This window comes from Lithobates pipiens, unplaced genomic scaffold, assembly GCF_037356315.1.
Source record: "Lithobates pipiens isolate NorthernLeopardFrog02 unplaced genomic scaffold, aLitPip1_a1.2 Scaffold_30, whole genome shotgun sequence".
In the NCBI taxonomy this organism is placed as follows: domain Eukaryota; kingdom Metazoa; phylum Chordata; class Amphibia; order Anura; family Ranidae; genus Lithobates; species Lithobates pipiens.
In genome coordinates, this window is record NW_027507791.1 from 70921621 (window position 1) to 70939115 (window position 17495).

Consider the following 17495-nt stretch of genomic DNA (forward strand, 5'->3'; position numbering starts at 1 on the left):
GCCATAATCAGGACTGAAATTGTGAGTTCAGCTGAACTCGCATGGCTTCATTCCCCCAGGGTAGTAGTGTGTTACAAATTGTTTTCTTGGTGACTATGGTCCCAGCTGCCTTGAGGTCATTAATAAGACTTTTCCTCTGCATCAAATCCAACCATTTTAGTGGACCTGGGTGGCACTGGTTTATTGTCCACTGCCTGCAGACTGAAATACGCTGTGGCTGGAAGGGGCTGAACATGCACTTTTGTGTGCCATATGCATACAGAAATGTATGCCAAGAACATGGATTAACTGTTTTCCAGGCATATGTCCCTTAATGTACAGGGCCCTGGACATGAGCACCACTCTGCAGCTTTCAGCCCTGTCCAAATGCAGTATATTTAAGCCTGCCATAGACTTGACAAGCTGTAGGGAGACACCAGACTCGGCATCTGTGCCTTCTGGGCACATTAAAACACCTGAATTGGATGCACAGGGGCTGGGCGCTCATTGTCCAAGCGACCCCAAGATAGAGAAAATGAGGTTGTTTGGAAGAAGCAGCCCCAAAGATTTGTTGAGGCCTTTCCTGATGCGTATTCTTTCAAAGATTCATATTCCGTACGTGTCTTTTAGTAAATTCAGTTTTACAGGCTTATTGCTATATTCAGTCCTTTGTTCTGCCTTTATATTTTTTTAGAGGTATGTGTCTTGGAATTCAAACTGAATTGTCTGAAAAGAGGCCTGTGACTGCGAACCACTTTATCTGTGACCTTCTGGATGGTTATAAATGGCTCATGACTTGTGGTCCTCATCCACTTAAAAGGAAATTATCACTTTATTATATGTTGGGAAGTGTAACTCTGATGATGGCTTGCTAAAATCTTGGTTTCTTTAGACTACTTTTAATGGGTTTGATTTTAGCTTACTGAATGTAACAATAGTTTTAACATGTTCACGCATGTTATTACTTGAGCTTTCAATGAACTACAGTTTACTACATAATTACATTCCTGGTATGTGCTGTGCCCTCTGACCATTTTTTTTTATTTTTCCCCTAAATAAACCTCACCTTAGGCTAGGTCACATTTATGCTTTTACCGCAGCACTGTATGCTGTGGTAAAATAATTTTTCTTTTACAAAAGAGTTTCGGAGCCATTAATTTCTTGAACGGCACCTTGTATTTTTACACATAGCAGCCAACACCCCACCGAACAGTGCAACCCATTTAACCCTGTAATCTCACAACGCATACCTACATGATTCCAGTCCTGCCTGTATATCCATGGCCAAGTGGAAACGGTCAAAGGAAAAAAAAAAAATTTAGACTCCGCTCTCAATTTGACTTATACAACTTTTACACAAATATGGCCCTTTAGCCATTTTTAAATGACACCATTGGCCTAGTACAATCAATGTACAAAGTGAGTAAGCGGGGACACTCCCGCTCAACCAGAGCCCATCTTTAATGAGGTGTGAGGTTATAGATATTTTATTCTCATTTTGTGTTTTTAGCTAGATATGATAATTGGTTAATGGAGCATATTGGTTTGCGCACACAGGAAATTAACTTTTGTTTAAAAAAAAAAAAATAGGAAGTAAGTTTACAAGAGCAATACATGTGTAGTGGTTTTATGAAAAAACAAAACAAAACGGACGATCACCTGAAACACTTTTATGCATTTGTTGCTAGCATATATAGTTTGTCCACACCTATCCTCCTCCTTCCTTTTTTTTTTTTTTTTTTTTTTTTTTTTTTTTTTTTTTAGTATTCTGCTAGTGGTGCACCAAAATCAGAATTTTCGGTACCGAAAATTCAGGATGCACTTGACCGAAAACCAAAATTGACTATATTAAAAAAAAAAAAAAAAAAAAAAAAAAAAAAAAATCTCCCTCAATCTCAGAAGATTTGTTTACCCCCCTTCCTGACCAGAGCAGTTTGTTTGTTTTTTTTTTTTTTTGTTTTTTTGCTATAGTATTCCCAAAAATGTTTTTAAACAAATTTCTTCATCAGTATTCTTCTTCTGCATTATTATAGTAAAAAAAAAAGTTTGCTCAAATGTTATAGCATCTAAAACTATGGGAAAAATGTATGGTGTTTTTACTAGTAATAGCGGTGATTTGCAATTACATTATTATTAATTTTAATTTTTTGCAGTATTGCAACGGACAAATCGGACACTTTTGAGACCTTTTTGGGACCACTGACATTTACACAGCGGTCAGTGCTATAAATATGCACTGATTGCAAATGTCACTGGCAGAGAACGATTTAACTGTGTTCCCTGGGTGTTTTTTAGCTGTGAGAGGATTGGCTTCACTAGGAGAGAAGACAATTTGTTGTTCCTACTCCTGTCTTCGACAGGACAGAAATTTTGTGTGTTTACACACACAAATCCCCATGCTGGCATTTGTGCGCGTGGCCGGTGGTGATTGCCGGCCATGCGCATCAGGTCCCCTGCCGTGCAGTGGGTGCTGCCCTCTTAAAGGGAAGCCTGTATGTATGGGATTTTGCTGCAGTAAATCTGCGTGAGCCGGTCAGGAAACAGTTAATCGATATCATGAATTGAAATGAATAAGAATTTGTCGCCCATTATCGCAACCTTTTTGAAGTGGTATTAAAAATCCTGCTTGCTGCGTTTTTGGTTCATATTTGGTAAACTGCACCTCCACATTGAAAACCCATCAAAAATGCACCCATGATGGGGTTTTTTTTGTTTTTCGACACAACGCTGAAAACTCTAATTTCAGCAGCCAAAATTTCAATGCATCCCTATTAACCTGCATTGTAGCTTTGCTTTGAGATGTTGCAGAATATCCTGGAACTGTTTTTAAGTTCACAAAAGATTCAAGTTTGTTGTGTGTTCTTGCCTATTTAGAAGACATAATCTAATGGATCTAATAAGTTTAGTTCGGGGACCTTTTTTCGCCTTCCCAGCCCCCTCACACTGACAAATAACTTGCTCGGTGTGCTTCTGCTTAAAACTTCACACTTGGGGCTTGTTCACACTTGTGCGGAAGCCCGTGTTTTTCTCCACTGGAAAAAACACTGATCCTTGTAAGGGCACCCAGAAAACAATTGTTTATGATGTGCCCTGTTCACGTTTAGAATGCAGGCGGCAAGTGCAGACGATTACTGTAAATCTTCAGCATGTCTAGAAATGAATGAACTATCGCTCACATTTCAATCAAGTTAAAGGCAGAAGGATTTTAATGTTAATGCTTTCTATGCAATTAAAGGGGTTCTGCACTCATAATACAACATTTGCCCATTCTGTTGCCTATAGTTAATATATCTCATAATGCCACCTGTTTTTTTTTTTTTTTGATTCACCTACCTTTTGTAATCTTCAGTACTTTATTTTAAACCCCTGCGGCGATGGGCGGTCTCTTGCGGGGATCAGCGTAATTTCCTGTTGAAGCCCGCACTGTCTCCTGGGATCTCGTTCGTGTAATCCCGGTAGACATTGCGGCTAATGCACCCGACATCTCGCGAGATTTCGGGTGCTACAGCCGACATCTCGCGAGATTTCGGGTGCTACAGCCGACATCTCGCGTGATTTCGGTAATTACAGCCGAGATCTCGCGAGATCTCGGCTGTAATTACCAAAATCACGCGAGATGTCGGCTGTAGCACCCGAAATCTCGCGAGATGTCGGGTGCATTAGCCGCAATGTCTACCGGGATTACACGAACGAGATCCCAGGAGACAGTGCGGGCTTCAACAGGAAATTACGCTGATCCCCGCAAGAGACCGCCCATCGCCGCAAGAGACCGCCCATCGCCGCAGGGGTTTAAAATAAAGTACTGAAGATTACAAAAGGTAGGTGAATCAAAAAAAAAAAACAGGTGGCATTATGAGATATATTAACTATAGGCAACAGAATGGGCAAATGTTGTATTATGAGTGCAGAACCCCTTTAAGATAAAAATCCTTTTGTGCAGCAGCCCCTTAATACTTACCTGAGGACCCTCTGTCCAGCAATGTCCTGCACCCCCGATTGGCTGAGACACAGTGGCGCCATTAGCTGCCACTGCAGTCAGTCAGCTAGCCAATGAGAGCACAGGACCAGGTCAGGGATCCTTGTCTGAATGGACACAGGAAGCTGTAACTTGGCTCGGCTGCCCCCATAGCAAGCTGCTTGTTGTGGGGGCACTGAACAGGAGGGAGAGGCCAGGATCACAGAAGAGGCACCAGAGAAGAGGAGGATCTGGACTCCACTACACATCAGATAAATCCACTACACAGCGGGTAAGTATATCATGTTTTTTTTGTTGTAGGGGAAAAAAGACTTTACATCCACTTTAAGCAAAAATGTAAACTTTGCCTTGCATTGTAAAAGCACAAGGCACTACGGTCACTAGGAGAAACGGAAGCTATTGTGATCAAGCCCCTAGGTATTTATTGGCGCATGTATGTACATCTGAAAAACATCTTGTGTCTTTAGTTGTTTTTATGCTATGTATACCTGAGACACTATAGCAAAGGATGCACATTTTTCTCCTGAAGCTTGGGGTCTTGTTTGTTTTTATTTTCTTGTGTTTCTGAAGACCTTTGTGATTCTTTTTTACATTGCTAAATCTGCCCATACATTTAGGCCTGGTTCACACCTATGCATTTTTTAGTGCTTTTTCATTTTTGCAGAAACACACTACAGTCAATTTAACATGGTTTTCCTATGGATCTAGTTTACATTTATGTATTTTATGGAAAGGGCCAGGGATTTTTTTGGGGGGGGGTTTGGTTCCATAGACCTCAATGGCTCAAAAATGCGTATTGAAAAATGCAAACTGCGTAGGTGTGAATCAGGCCTGCTATTGTATTCTTGTTCAATTTCCTTTAGATTTACCTTCAACTATGTAGTACAATGACCTGGCTGATTGCATACGTGCGGGGGAAGCTGTCCTCGCCAGGAGAAGACCGTGATTGTCATAGCGATGATCGTGCGATAATCCGGCAGACTAGATTGATCAGCTTGGTACATTCAGCCTGCCCATTAACGGTTCAAATCTCGGCTAGTTCCTGCTGAGACTTGCACTGTGCCTTCGATCTCTGCTGCTTATGTTCGCCTTGTATTGCAGCTTGAGTATAACTTATTTTTTCTTAAGGCGGAGGTCCACCCTAAAGTGGACCTTCCGCTCATCGGAATCCCCCCCCCCCCCCCCTCCGGTGCCACAATCGGCACCTTTCAGGGGGGAGGGGGGTGCAGTTACCTGGATAATCCAGGTAACTGCACCCACTTCCGGGATAGCTCTCTGCGGAAAGGGGTGTAACTTACGCCCCTTTCTGCAAGTGCCCGCCCCTTCCCGCAAGTGCCCCGCTGCCTGCTGGGAAACACAGATCCCAGAGGCAGCGGGGAGCATCCTTATTGCGCAGCGCGATTCGCGCATGCGCAATAGGGAACCGGGAAATGAAGCCGAAAGGCTCCATTTCCTGATTCCCATACCCAAGATGGCGGCGGCGGCAGGACCCGACAGACGACCTAGAGATTGGCTTTGGGTGCCGACATCGCGGGCGCGCTGGACAGGTAAGTGTCACTATTTTAAAAGTCAGCAGCTGCAGTATTTGTAGCTGCTGGCTTTTAAAAAAAAAAAAAAAAAAACGCAGACTCCCGCTTTAACATTTTACTTCTCCACTCTAATTCTCTGGCCAAAGAGCCAGTTTCTTTAGTAGTTTTGTGTCCTAAATTAAGACCTTGCAACTTATTAATTCTTTAAATGTGATGGCTGCATTCCTTTTTGTTTTTTGGCTTTCTTGTATTTTCATCAGATGATCCGGCCAGGCAGTCTGTTTATCAAAAGAAGCAGCACTCTTTGTCAGTTGCGTGGTTGAGACAAACCATTTACCAGTGATTATGACTGGGATTATGACAATGGTCAGCTTTTATTGATTTTTATAAAACCTTTATTCTAAAAGAAAGTTAGATGCACTAGCAGATTTAAACTAACACTCCCTTCCTCCCCAGACTGACAATGCTGCTGTCCAAATCTGTCCTCATTTATCCAGAGTGATACCATTCTATAACAGGAGGTGTTGCTGGCCCGATCACTAGGAGAAAATAGAAGGGGGCAAACGAGCCAAAAAAAAAATCCAATGTAGTCACCACATCTAATTATTATACTGATTTAAGAGTAGTATGGGTTTGTTATTTGTTTTTGTTTTTTCAGTTTCTCCACAGTTGAGCTGTGGAGGGGGTGGGGAGCGACTACCTGAGAGGCTGCGACGGGTGTCAGTCCAGGCGCCTGTTGGATCCAGACTCTCATTGTCGCGATGACGAGGTGCCTAGACTGAAATCTGTGACGTCAGAGAGCCGACTTCAATCTGCTCTCTGCTGAAAACTGGTCACAGGGAGTGCAAAACAAACTGCACTCCTGTGATCCATAGAGGTACAGCCAAACGAGCTTTGGCTGGACATTAGTTTGAGCTTTAGGATCATACAGTGCCTGGAGTGTAGGCTGTTACTGTGCAAGACCTATTTTAGCATGCTGGGATGATCAGGATGTAAATATTGATTGTGTTTCTAGTAACCGTCTTCTCCCCTTGTCTATTTTGAAATGTTATCCTTCATTGCAGTTGAATTGCCAATACAAATACAGCACGTATACAGTTTTTCTTTACTAAGCTAAACAAATTACTTTGTGGGTATGCACTTGCATTGTTTATATTCATTGCTGATATTTTTTTTATTAAATTTTTTTATTTTTTTTGTAAACCCCTTTTTTAAATTCACTTTTTTTTCAGAAATTCCATGTAGGATACCTTTTTTTTTTTTTTTTTTTTTTTTTTTTTTATTTATTTTTTTTTTCTAGTGGAAAGGTTGAACAATGTAGTCCATTAACATTTTTTGCATTATGCAGGATGTAAACCCTCAGTTTTTTTTTTTTTCACCTTAATGCGTTCTGTGCATTAAAGTGGTGTTGCCACCAAAAAAATAAGTGTTGAAAACTCTTAAAAAAAAAAAATAAATAAATAAAAAAATAAATAGAATTTTTTTTTTTTTTTTTTACTCGCCTCTAAATACCTTTTGCTAGGGGGGTCCCTCGTAGTCTGCCTTCTTCCTTGCTCGGGCTGGTGACATCACTTCCCCTCGTGCCGCACAGTCATCTGGGATCTGTCACATGTCCCAGATGACTGCGGCGTATCGCAGCGCCCTGTGCTGCTCGCACTTGCGCAGTGGGTGCCCGGCTGTGAACAGTACGAATGTTGGCTCCGCGAGGGGGGGGGGGGGGCTTCGTTCCCCCGCATCGCTGGACCCTGGGACAGGTGAGTGTCCGATTTTATTAAGTCAGCAGCTGCAGTATTTGTAGCTGCTGACTTTTTATTTTTATTTTTTAGGGGGACCCAATTTTAAGGTGAAAAACCTTTTGTGCTGCGTTAGAATGTACAGCTTGTATGACCGTGTAAATTTGCTGTTCCCTCTATTTAACTCAGCATACAGCCATTAATATCTAAACCATTGGCGACAAAAGTGAGTACACCCTAAGTGAAAATATCCAAATTGGTGTCATGTGACTCAGTGTTACAAGGTCTCAGGTGTGAATGGGGAGCAGGTGTGTTAAATTTGGTGTATCTCTTTCATACTGGTCACTGGAAATTTAACATTTCACCTCATGGCAAAGAACTCTGAGGAACAGAAAAAAAATAATTCTTGCTCTATATAAAGATGGCCTAGGCCAGTGATGGCGAACTTTGGCACCCCAGATGTTTTGGAACTACATTTCCCATGATGCTCCAGCACTCTGCAGTATAGTTGAGCATCATGGGAAATGTAGTTCCAAAACATCTGGGGTGCCAAGGTTCGCCATCACTGGCCTAGGCTATAAGAAGATTGGCAAGATCCTGAAACTGAACTGCAGCACGGTGGCCAAGATCATACAGCGGTGTAACAGGACAGGTTCCACTCAGAACAGGCCTCGTCATGGTTGACCAAAGATGTTAAGTGCATGTGCTCAGCATCATATCCAGAGGTTGTCTTTGGGAAATAGAGGTACGAGTGCTGCCAGCATTGCTGCAGAGGTTGAAGGGGTGGGGGGGTCAGCCTGTCAGTGCTCAGACCATACGCCACACACTGCATCAAATTGGTCTGTATGGCTGTCATCCCAGAAGGAAGACCTTTCTAAAGATGTTGCACAAGAAAGCCGCAAACAGCTTGCTGAAGACAAAGCAGGCTGAGGACATGGGTTACTGGAACCATGTCCTGTGGTCTAATGAGACCAAGATAAACTTATTTGGTTCAGATGGTGTCAAGCATGTGTGACGGCAACCAGGTGAGGAATACAAAGACAAGTGTGTCTTGCCTACATTCAAGCATGGGGGTGGGAGTGTTGTGATCTGGGGCAACATCTGTGATGTCATGGAGGAGTGGAAGAGGACTCCAGTGGCAACCTGTGAAGCTCTGGCTAACTACATGCCCAAGAGGGTTAAGGCAGGGCTGGAAAATAATGGTGGCCACACAAAATGATACTTCAAGCCTAGTTTGGACCTTTTCACTTGGAGGCGTATGCACTTTTTGTTGCCAGCGGTTTAGACATTAATGACTGTGTGAGTTATTTTGAGGCGACAGCAAATTTACACTGTTATACAAACTGGACACTCACTACTTTACATGGTAGCAAAGTAATTTCTTCAGTCTTGTCGCAGAGCTTGGATTCATTGAATGAGTTAATTAAATAAATTAACTGTAAGTGACATTAATATATTGATCAGCACTAATATACACTGACTCTATACTAATGACATTGGCTGGGAAGGAGTTAACATCTAGGGTGATGAAGGGGATAAGTGTGTGTGTGAGATATGTGTTGCTCTTACAAACACATCTTCTTTGCAGGGATAAGAAACACAGATGTTCCCTCTGTACAGAGCCCTGTGCGCGTCCCAAACCCAGAAACAGGCAGTGACATGCCAGTATGTGGCCTTGACTGCATGGGCCTCCCTTGTGTGGGCAGGCGGTCCAACAGTGGTTGATGGACAACCTGTCCAGTGGTTGTGTGTTGTGTTTTTTGTTTCTTTCTGTTAACAATCCTTGGACATTTCCCATCACTTTCTCTTCTGGGGAAAAAAGGGGGAAATTGCCCACACTCTGTTCTCGGGTCAACCTTTCTAACTCCTGTCACTTTTTTCCTTCCTGATAGTGGTCATAAGGACTTCAGCAGGGACCAGCCAAGATTATGCCCACCTATGGGCAGGCTGATTGGACCCAAGCTGATCAATAACAACCTGCCTGTTGGATTCTTCATGCGATTTCCAGCCGCTATATCCGCTAGACATCACTGCATATTCTCCTGGCAGTGATGGCTACGCCCCCCCCAATTGCAGTATTGTCTCTCACACTAGCCTGTAGCATCAGCCTGAATACAAAAAAATGTTGTGTAGACCCTATTAAAATTCAAAAGTAGATGGTAACATTTGTGGTTAGTTTTTATAAGTCATGTTGTCTAGCAGGGCACACAATCGGGTGAAATTGCCGTGTGTCATTTAACTGATAAGTAATTAAAATGACTCCCTAAAAAAATAAAACTGTGCCTCCTGATTTTTGGTATGTTGCAGAGGTGTGTGTATGTGGGGGCAGGTAGGTGCCCACTGGCTGAGATAGGGGTGGGTTCTCTTGAGAAGCGGTGCCATCAGTATCTGTCTGCTCTTTTCCTCCCTTATGTATTAGTAAAAACGTTCAAAGTCTATAGAACTGACTCTTAAAGTTGACGCAGTGCTCCAGAGATGAGGACTTGGGGTGATTCAATCAGATCATGCAAGTTCATGTACCACCAATGAATGTCTATGGTAAGCCAAAAGCTGGCCATAAAGTTATGGTGTTTTTTGAAACCCACTTCTGGCTGGAAGAAATAAAAAATGGATAGATTTCTCCATCCACAAACAATCTCTCTCCCCCCCCCCCAACCAACATTGTATTTAGGTCGCTGAATCTGCTGTAGCCACTGATCTCTGATCAACAGAAGTTGATTATTTAACCATCATCTGTCGAAGGTGCATGTTAGAATTTTTTTCAGAGACAGCCGCACACTGATCAAAATAAGGCCGGTGTCATGTCAAATAGTGTCCCCCGTCAGATAGTGTCCGCTGTGTACTGCGTATGAAGATGAACGACGCCTGCGACATGAGTCCAGGTTCCACCATCCAAGTGGGTATAGAGTTAGAATAAAAAGGCTCATGCCCGAAGCGTGGCAGCCCCATATCCACTTGGATGGTGAGGCAGGTGCTGTTCATCTTTGGAGATTTTCCAAATCTCCTTGCGCTCTGCTCTGCTCTGTGCTGTGCTTGCGCAGTACACATCGGACACTATTCGATAGGTGGACATTTTTAGACAGAACACTGGTCCTTGCTGAAGAAGCTGAATCTCGATTGTGTATGGCCAGCTTTAGGTTGGCCTTTATTTTGACAGGACTCTCTGGGATTTGTATTCCTGCTGTCTATGCTAATCCTAGATTATGTGCTGGTTTCATTATTATTATTTATTATTATTATTATTTTTTACTTTTTTTATATATTTAATTTAGACATACATTTGCAATGTTGTGAGTATTCCATTGCAGGATTTTTTTTATTTTTTTATTGCATATCTGTTAACTTTTGTAATGTTTGTATTCCAAGGGTCAAATGCTCCTTTTGGATCCTGTGAACTTGAAGCCGCACCTAAATCTGATTACACAAGGTACATTCATCTCATTCTTGCACACTTCTCTGTAGTTTTAGTTACAGATAGCAAGCCGTGCCACCACACCCTTCTGGCTCATTGTGAAGTGTTTTCGTGTCGCTCCACAGCTTTGTCATGTAATTGTTTTACTGAGACGCGCATTAGAGAGTGAATAGAGGAAATGATCACCTCTTGCTTGTTTAGTGTTTACATCAAACGTATACGCCCCAAACAATATTAGTATGCATGGGCATTCATTGTTCTGTAAAATACAGCTCTTTTCATATATACTGTAAAGGCATTGAAACATTTAGTTCCCAGAAAGGTTCTGTAAGCTTAAAGTAAACGCACTTTGAAAAAACAAACAAAAAAACTAACACCTGCAAGACAAAGGCATAATGAGCTAGTATGCATAGCAAACTAGCTCATTATGTAATCGTCTGAGATCCAAGCCCTTGCTGTGGTGCCTGTACACAGCACTGGCCGGCAACATCACTCCGGGGGGGGGGTTACTTCCAGGTATCGCGGCTCCAGCGTTGTGATTGGCTGGAGCTGCGATGACGCCGGTAACGGCACACTCACTGAGGCAACGGTGCATGTGCTGATGACGTCGGCAAATACAAGGGATAGCTACAGATAAGCCTTATGTTTACCTGTAGCAAAAAGTTATATGTAAGGGCTTTACAACCACTTTTAAGGTGCATCTAAACCCAAGAACAATTAAAGTGCTTGTAGTGTGTGTCTATATATTTTAAAATACACTTTTTTTATTATACTTCCATTCTCTGTGCAATAGAATTGTACTAAGCTGCCCTGTGGTGGCACACCTGCAGGCTTGATCCTGAGCTGTGCTGCTGGTGTCCATAAGAGGGATATAATTGGCTCACTGGGTTTTTGGAATGATTAAAAACTATTGGGCACTTGTTGAATGGATATAACCAGATTCTTTCATTGATAGGTTTAAACAGTATAGGAAAACCTAAACCATTATCATGGTTTACATAGTATGCTTTAAATGGCCCTGTCTAACACAATGTGTAATTTTTTATTTATATCTACACAACAAACGGCCCTGCTAGTAGCAGCCTGTTGAATTCTGTGAGACCGATGCTGCTGGTGGGGATGGACGGTGCACATTTAGGGCAGTATATGCCCAGGGATGAATGCCCAAATCTGAAGACTTTTTAGGCCAATTTTTTTTCCTGGCTCCACACAGCCCTAAATGTTGGTAGCACTAGGTGGACCACCTAGATCTATTCAGCCACAGGAGCGGTCAGCCTATTGTGCTATCTGCCTGCTGCTGAACGCCATACTCCTATGCACTTGAGCTAAACTCCCAGTGTGCATGGGTTACCATATATACTCGAGTATAAGCCGAGATTTTCAGCCCTTTTTTTTAGGCTGAAAGTGCCCCCCTCGGCTTATACTCGAGTCACCGCCGTCTGCCTACCTGATCAGGCATGTCATGTAGACAGACGGTGGCCAGCGTGTCATAAAAACATACAGCGGCCATTCCAGTATTTAAAAGCCACGCCTCCTCCTCGTCTGATAGGCAGAACACTCAATTTCCCAGCAGTCGGTTTTCAGCCTATCACGGACATCCGCTCATCCTCATACCTCAGACGAGGATGAGCGGATGTCCGTGATAGGCTAAAAACTGACTGCTGGGAAATTAAGTGTTCTGCCTATCAGACGAGGAGGAGGCGCGGCTTTTGAATACTGGAATGGCCGCCGTATGTTTTTATGACACGCTGATCGGTGGCTGCAGATGGGCACACGGAGGCATGCACAGGACACAAAGGATGAAGATTAGCACAGGTAGGCTGCAATGGACACAGGGAGGTATACACAGGACACAGTGAGGTAGGCAGATCTGCACAGGACACAGGGAGACATGCAGCTGCAGATGGGCATTGTTGACCCTCTTTGCCACTTACAGTAGCTGCTGCATTTCCCACCCCCGCCTTATACTCGAGTCAATAAGTTTTCCCAGTTTTTTGTGGTAAATTAGGGGCCTCGGCTTATATTCGGATCGACTTATACTCGAGTATATAGGGTATATAAAATGAATAAAATAAATTGCATAAACACGATATTTAAGGTGATTTGGTAGCTGTTTGGACTATTGGGCTTTACAACAAGCAAGCATAAATGTATTTTTTCCATCTGGAACTGTGTCCATTTTATATTATAGAATCTCTGAAGGAAGGAAAGTGTATCTCCATTACTCGCTTTTTCCTACATCCTATTAGTAGATTCCAAGATTGTTTAATATAGTATACACCCATTTTATTTGGCCAGATATTCCTCTGCCCTGAAAGTAAAGTGGATTGTTCCCTTAGCACTGTGTGTATATTCTTTGGCAGTGATTTCAAGTACTTTTTAAATAACATGGATGCTGTCTGCAGCAGTATTTGCGCTCTGCTTCTGAGCTTTGGCCTTTGTATTGTGAAGCAAGAGAGATGGAGGCAGAAGTATTTGGTTATACAGCATAATTGTGTACAGCATAATCTAATCTGTCACCTGCACAAACTGGAAATGATTCACTTTGAGCAGGAAGCAATGAAATAGAAAGCTACTGCACTTTTGTTGCTTGGATCTAACTTGGTTGTGTAAAGCCCCTGGCAGGGGACATGTTGGACATCTAATGTTCCCAGTCATCTGCAACAATGATATCTCTGTTATGTCCCAGTGAGCCCATCCCCCCCCAGTTAGAACACATTTAACCCCTTGATCGCGTCCCCCACCCCCAGTTCACCCCTTCCCTGCCAGTGTCATTTGTACATTGATCAGTGCATTTTTATAGCACTGATCAATGTAATACAATGTTGCCGGTCCCCAAAAAGTGTCATTTGAGGTCAGATTTGTCCGCCGCAATGTCGGGTAAACGTTCTATTTGTGGGGTAAAAAAGACATAAGTTTTGTTTGGGTACAACGTCGCACAAACGTGCAATTGTCAGTTAATGCGATGCAGTGCCGTATCAAAAAAATGGCCTGGTCAGGAAGGGGGCAAATCCTTCCGGGGCTGAAGTGGTTAAGAGAAGTATAGGTTTGAGGTGTTGCTATTTAAATGACAGTTACGCCATCAAGCTACACTGTATCCAAACAATTTTTATCATTTTCTTCCCACAAATGGAGCTTTCTTTTGGTGGTATTTGATCACCTCTGCGGTTTTTATTATTTGTGAAACAAAAAAAGACTGAAATTTAGAAGAAGGGTTTTTTTTTTTTTTTTTGTTCTAAAATTTTTGTAAATAAGTACACTTTCTCCTTCACTGCCGTGCACTGAAGAGGTGGCACACGTGCACACTGATGGCACTGTTGGCATGTGTGGGCACACATGGAATCCCTGGTGGTCAATAGGGGGGGTCCTGGTGGCATCCCTGATGGTTCTGGGTGGGCATCTGAGGGGATAAACAATACTGCATTTGTCCCCCGTCACCTCAGCACTCAGAACCGAGCAATTGAACACCGCTGATTGCTCAGGGAACTGACAGAACCAAGCTGAGAGCTGTTGACGATCAATCGCAGCTCTGTGCTTGGCTCCCTCCTCGCTTACTGGAGCACTGAGCTATGGAGGGGGTGGGGGGCAGCCAGCTCAGCCTGTCTGCTGCTCGCTGAGAGGCTGAGCCGGGTGTCTGTCCAGGTATCTGGTGGACACAGACTCGTATAGTTACATATAGAGGTCGACCGATATGGGTTTTTCTCTGGCCGATGCCGATATTTAGAAATCATGGCGGCTGATAGCCGATATATGATGCCGATTTTTTTTTTTTTTTTTTTTTTTGGGCCGATATGTTAGGCCAATTTTATTTATTTATTTTTAATCTCCCTTGATCTAACACACCTTTCCCACTGGGGCGTTTTTTAAGGCGCTTTTGGGCTAAAAATGCATGTGCAGTAGGGAACCAGGAAATGAAGCCGAAAGGCTCCATTTCCTGATTCCCATACTCAAGATGGCGGCGGCAGCACTCGAGTGTCGATCTAGAGATCGGCTTCGGGTGCCGACATCGCGGGCGCGCTGGACAGGTAAGTGTCACTATTTTAAAAGTCAGCAGCTGCAGTATTTGTAGCTGCTGGCTTTTAAAAAAAAAAAAAAAAAAAAACGCGGAGTCCCGGCGGACTCCCGCTTTAAACATTTATTAAACAAAACAAACCTCCAATCAGTTTACTTGTATGTATGATCTAGATTAAAAAAAAAAAAACCTATATATTAAATAAAAACGGGTAGTCAAAACTTTTGGACAAAAAAAATAAAATAAAAAAAAATGGGCTAACTTTACTGTTTTTATTTTAATTTTTTAAATGGTGTATTTTTTTCCCAAAAAAATGCATTTGAAAGACCTCTGTGCAAATGCCGTGTGACATAAAATATTGCAACAACCGCCATTTTATTCCCTAGGATCTCTGCTAAAAAAATATATATAATTTTTGGGGGGTCTAAGTGATTTTCTGGCAGAAAATACAGGATTTTTACTTGTAAGCAACAAGTGTCAGAAAAGATTTAGTCTTTAAATGGTTAAACTGAGAACTTCTACACAGAGATGACTTCATTCATTCAGAAGTGTAAACATTGTATCATTTAGTTCTTTTCTTGGCAGTCTGCCCAGAGAGGAGGAAAGACGTGTCTATGACAACTCAGGCAACTCACACTGACTTCTTACAGAAGTCATTTCAAAGTCCCGCTGTAGAATCGGCTTTTTATCAGCACAATCGGCCGATGCCGATTATTTAAAAAACGGCAAATATCGGCCGGCCGATATATCGGTCGACCTCTAGTTACATAGTCAGGTTGAAAAAAGACAAGTCCATCTAGTTCAACCACAAAAAAAATATCATACAATCCCATATACCCAATTCTATACCCACAGTTGATCCAGAGGAAGGCAAAAAAAACCCAGCAGAGCATGATCCAATTTGCTAAAGCAGGGGAAAAAATTCCTTCCTGATCCCAGAGAGGCAATTGGATTTTCCCCGGATCAACTTTACCTATAAATGTTAGTACCCAGTTATACTATGTACATTTAGGAAATAATCCAGGCCTTTCGTTAAAGCAATCTATTGAGCGGGCCAGAACGACCTCTGCAGGGAGTCTATTCCACATTTTCACAGCTCTTACTGTGAAGAAACCTTTCCATATTTGGATTTGAAATCTCTTTTCCTCTAGGCGTAAAGAGTGCCCCCTTGTCCTCTTTGACTGTAAAGTGAATAAATCAACACCAAGTTCACTATATGGACCCCTTATATATCCATTGACTGCATTGTGATGATCACGCTGTGCCTGGATGTCTAACGTCAGCAGAGAGCGGACTTCAGCTCGTTCTCAGCTGAAAACTAGTCGCAGAAGTGCAAAAAAAATTGCACTCCTGTGATCCATAGGATAAGTACAACCAAATAAGTTTTTGGCTACTTCTTTTAAGGAAAAAAAAAAACCCTTGTACCCACCTAGGTAAATGCATCATCGATAATGCTGCATCTGTCCCCCACCGCCTCTACAATGAGAACTGAGCGCTCAAACACTGCTGATCACTCACTTCTCCCCACTTCTGAGCACAGAGTGGTCCCTGTCCATCCCCATCTACTCCTCCTCTCCCAACGCTCAATACAGCATTGGGCTGGGGATGGAGGGAATGGCTGGCTCCGTTACCAAGCGGCGCAGCTGAGCCAGTTGCCAGTCGAAGCATGTGGGTGGATCCCGACCTGTAAGGTTTATTTGAAGTGTACACTTCACTGCAATCTCGGGACGACACTCATCACTGCCTGACATTGAAGTGCGTTTTGGGCCAGTGCACTGCGTAAAATGCAGCATGTTTTGCGTTTTTATCATGGCATGCTCCATTGCTAGGCTACGTTACAGTGTGAATGGGACACACAGGAAAAAATGCTTTCCTCTCACCGCATGTAGTGTGAATTGGCCCCTTAATGCTTAATTGGAACTAAGCGCTCCATGCAACCATAAGCCTAGCATTAATCTCTATTCCTTGAATTGGGCAATTTGAAACCATGAGGCCAAAATGCAGCTGTTGCTGAAATCGGGCAATTGGGTCATCTCAAAGTGTGGAATCTGACGGGCTTGTATTATTTTACTACAGAATACTTTAACTTTCTTTTTCTTAAATTTAGCTTTTCTGGCGTGTGTGTGTGTGTGTGTGTGTGTGTGTGTGTGTGTTTTTGTTTTTTGGGCAGAATGATGCATTGTGTGTTTTTGTGTTACCTGTAGGTTTTGGCTAGATTTAAATCCCATATTTGCTCATTACAGAAGACTCATTCCTGCTTAAGAAATTTGCTACATAATGAATCGCCTTTTGTAGCTCTCACTATACTAGTCTGATTTCACAATCTTCTAATATTTGATCTCAGAAGTTGAGCGAGCCAATGAAAGCAAGATGATTAGCCCAGAGATGCAATGACAACATAACTTCCTGTGTGAACTAACAAATACTGCTGCCCTATGGTAATAGAGGCCTTCTGTAGTCTGTATCAGGGGCAAGCAGCCTAGAGTGATAACTGTTCCTCCCATAAAGTACTGCAGGGATTTGTTTACACCTAGACTGTTAAACTGCATTTTTCTGCGCACCACAACACCTTTGTTGTAAACCCTGTGCATGGAAGACTGCTGTGTACATATGTGGTGGTGTGTGGGAAATTGCAGTTCAACAAACGTGTACAAGCACTTGGTGAGTGTCACCCTAGGACAGGAAATGTTAGTCGCAGCATCATCAGATGAAAATGGAAAATGAAGTAAAAAAAAAAAAAGAATGCAGCCATAACCTCCAAGGTCTAGTAAACATTATTTTTGTTCTCTGGGTTTTGGCACTTCATGTGCATGGCTGTAAGAGGATCATGCAGTACCCAGGGCCTCCATAAACC

At 42.7% G+C, this 17495-nt stretch overlaps 1 protein-coding gene across 4 annotated transcripts in view; it reads left to right on the forward strand.

The window, feature by feature from the left end:
• FBXO34 (F-box protein 34) overlaps positions 1–17495 on the forward strand; it is a 68902-nt gene that overhangs the window by 27742 nt on the left and 23665 nt on the right. For 2 of the 4 annotated variants that reach the window (XM_077464413.1, XM_077464412.1), the window contains exon 2: positions 10584–10644. The exons of the other annotated variants lie outside the window; for them this stretch is intronic. The gene's annotated coding sequence lies outside the window, so the exon portion shown is untranslated. The remainder of the gene's footprint in view (positions 1–10583; positions 10645–17495) is intronic. 4 annotated transcript variants of the gene reach the window in all.